The 3,733-nt window shown below is 43.3% G+C and overlaps 1 non-coding gene across 1 annotated transcript; it reads left to right on the top strand.

Moving 5' to 3' along the window:
• Positions 1-1,291: 1,291 nt before the first annotated feature.
• On the top strand, positions 1,292-1,408 carry LOC116566686. The gene has a single exon (XR_004275969.1). It is a non-coding gene; the product is annotated as a U5 spliceosomal RNA (small nuclear RNA).
• Positions 1,409-3,733: the final 2,325 nt, after the last annotated feature.

Below are 3,733 nucleotides of genomic sequence, written 5' to 3' on the forward strand. Positions count from 1 at the left end.
TTGTTTTCCCAGATATGTGCATGGCTTCTTGGCTTCCTCACCCTCTTCAAGTCTTTACTATAGTGTCACCTTCTCAGTGAGATCTTCCCTGCCCATTCAGTTTAAAATTTAAACCCTCCCCCAACACTCATTTCCATTCTCTGCTTATTTCTCCTCCACAGCACTTATCATTTAACATATATCATTATTTTGTTTATATATATATATATCATCACCCCTTCACCACCTCTCCCATAATGTAACCTCCATGGATTTTGTTCATAGTTTTATCTCTAGCATATAGGACAATACTTGAAACATAATAGGCACTCAATATTTGCTGAACAAATATAAAGAACACTCATGAGTTTTCTCTTTGAATATAATAGCATAAGAATATTGAAAATCCATGATACAGTGTTTCAGCAAAACAGTGATGGGAATTTGCAACCCAGATGTTTCTTCTAACAACGCCCATTGCAGACCAGCATGTCCACATCTAAACTGAAAGGGTCCTATTTGCTCAGCTCTCAGAATAATGGAAACTTTTTTGGTCACTGTTCATTTTACTTAGAATTGTAAACTATAGGAAGAAGCAGAGTGGTGTCCAGGGGATCATCTTGTAAGAGAATGCTCTCCCAAATCTGGGGCTCTGGGCAACCTTACTGCCTAACAAGTAAGGTTGGGGGTCATTAAGTTAATCCTCTCTTCTCACTTCCAGAGGATTCCCTTTAAAAACACAAGTACCCCAGAAGGGGAATCACAGCTTAATCCTTCATCATTTAACACTTGAGCTGGATTTAGAATATGAGGTGAGGAGTAGGCAGGAAGATTCATTTTACTAATTTTGTAACACCTGGGGCAGAATTTGACCAGCTTTTTCCCACATCAAAGTCTCCTTCCCCCTAAATATTACTCCACAAACAAATGCTATAGATTGCAACTGATTGAGAATAGGAAACTGTTTTTAATCAGCTACAATTCTGTCAACCTGTTCTGCTCTGCAACTGTAATTACCAAGCCATCACAGACCTAGAGGAGATTCTGCTTTCAAACATACCAAACCCGTGCCACAGACAGTAAACCAGATTAACTGCCTTTCAATTTGTGCCCTAAAGTGTAGATTTGGTTGTAGAGTGTTTGTCCATGAGATCACATGTAATATAAATAAGTATATACTTTTATGTAGTCTACACCTAAATGTTTCTATTCAAATTGAGTGTCTTCTATGGCAAGTGCTATGAGCATTGATTCCCCAACTCCTAACAGGGTATTAGTTAGGTACCTGAGTGCATGCAAAAAATACAGATTCCTACTCTGGTTTCTCTTCAGATCATATAAATCTTTTGCCTTTTACTAAAGACTTCCGTGGAGAGGAACAGTTATGAGTCTTTTTCCAATTTTGTGAGGCCTTGTTTTTCACGAGGCAAAAAAAAAAAACAAAAAAAAAACAAAAACAGATTCCTTAACCCATCCCATATTAGTTCTAACAAAACAAAATCTCTAGGAGGATACAACCTGATCATCTAATTTTTTTTTTTTTTTGAGACGGAGTTTCGCTCTTGTTACCCAGGCTGGAGTGCAATGGCGCGATCTCGGCTCACCGCAACCTCCGCCTCCTGGGTTCAGGCAATTCTCCTGCCTCAGCCTCCTGAGTAGCTGGGATTACAGGCACGCGCCACCATGCCCAGCTAATTTTTTGTATTTTTAGTAGAGACGGGGTTTCACCATGTTGACCAGGATGGTCTCGATCTCTTGACCTCGTGATCCACCCGCCTCAGCCTCCCAAAGTGCTGGGATTACAGGCTTGAGCCACCGCGCCCGGCCTGATCATCTAGTTTTTAAACAAGCACCCAGTAATTATCATGAATGGCCAGCGAGGAACCCCTGTGAGGGATACCCAAGAAACACCTGACTCTAGAGATACTTCATATATTTCATTTGGAAAGTTAGACCTGAGATATGAAATAACTAAACATGGGTGGTCAACAATTTAATATATTACATAATGCTATTGATGTGAAGACAGGAAGGGAGAAATTAGTGGTAGGGAACACTGAGTGGAGGAAATAAAACCCTGGTGGGCCTCAAGGTTCAGACAGGATTTGAATAAAGGAGAGAAAAGCATGTGGAGGAAAATCAGAGGGAAATGAACAAAGGTTCAGAGGCAGGAACATAGGGGCATGTTCTTAGAACACTGTTTGGCCAAATTAGAACATACACTTTAATGAAGAGTTAGAAATAGTGACTGATAAGTAGGTTTGGGACAGAGTATACAAGGTCTTGGAAGTCAGGCAAAAATCTTTAACGTGACTGAGATGGGAAACTGAGAAGTAAAATCAAAACACCAACTGAGTAAATTACATTCTGAGTGGAAGAAAGGGCATGGGTTTTGGTACACACTTGAGTTAAGCCGGCCAGGCACAGTGGCTCACACCTGTAATCCCAGCACTTTGGGAGGCTGAGGCAGGCAGATCACCTGAGGTTAGGAGTTTGAGACCAATCCAGCCAACATAGTGAAGCCCCATCTCAACTAAAAATACAAAAATTACCTCAGCATAGTGGCACACACCTGTAGTCCCAGCTACCTGGGAAGCTGAGGCAGGAGAATCACTTAAAACCTGGAGATGGGCCGGGCGCGGTGGCTCAAGCCTGTAATCCCAGCACTTTGGGAGGCTGAGGCGGGTGGATCACGAGGTCAAGAGATCGAGACCATCCTGGTCAACATGGTGAAACCCCGTCTCTACTAAAAATACAAAAAATTAGCTGGGCATGGTGGCACGTGCCTGTAATCCCAGCTACTCAGGAGGCTGAGGCAGGAGAATTGCCTGAACCCAGGAGGCGGAGGTTGCGGTGAGCCGAGATCGCGCCATTGCACTCCAGCCTGGGTAACATGAGTGAAATTCCGTCTCAAAAAAAAAAACAACCTGGAGATGGAGGTTGCAGTGAGCTGAGATTGTGCCACTGCACTCCAGCCTGGGCAACAGAGCAAGACCTTGTCTCTACCAGGTATCCAAAAAAAAAAAAAAAGTTAAGCCTACCCCTTTTTCCTCTTAATTGAGGTACTATCCAGTAAGGGAAAACTTATCAGAGGGACCTGTCATAGGATACCTGTTGTCTGTCTTCTGGGCCAAGTCTCAAGTACAAACCTCTTCAATCTCTGAAACAAATTCCCTTTGCCTCTTCCTATTGAAATCAGTGGAAAAGTTTCCAGGAGCTGCTTCACAACTTAGAGCAATACTTACTTCAAATGTTAGAAACCCACCTGGGTCTGCTTGTAACCCTAAAGTTGTTTTCTAAATCTTAAACATATATTGGCCCGGAAATTCCCCATAGCTCACAAAGCATTTACCTACACTGAATATGAAGGTTTTGCTTCCAATTCTCCTGATATAATAACTTGTGGGGCTGGGCACAGTACCTTGCCCTGTAATCCCAGCACTTCGGGAGACAAAGGTGGTTGGATCACTTGAGGCTGCGTCTTTGAGACCAGCTTGGGCAATAGAGCAAGATCCTGTACCTCCAAAAAAAGGGTGGGCACAGTGGCTCACGCCTGTAATCTCAGCACTTTGGGAGGCCAAGGCAGGAGGATCACTTGAGGCCACGCGTTCAAGACCAGCCTAGACAACATAAGGAGACTCCCCAATCTCGACAAACAATTTTAAAATTAGCCCGGCACTGTGGTGTGCACCTGTGGTTCCAGCTACTCAAGGAGCTGAGGTGGGAGGATTGTCTGAGCCTGGGGGATTGAAGC

Source organism: Sapajus apella, unplaced genomic scaffold (genome assembly GCF_009761245.1).
Source record: "Sapajus apella isolate SASKATOON/1434 unplaced genomic scaffold, GSC_monkey_1.0 scaffold43, whole genome shotgun sequence".
Taxonomy (NCBI): domain Eukaryota; kingdom Metazoa; phylum Chordata; class Mammalia; order Primates; family Cebidae; genus Sapajus; species Sapajus apella.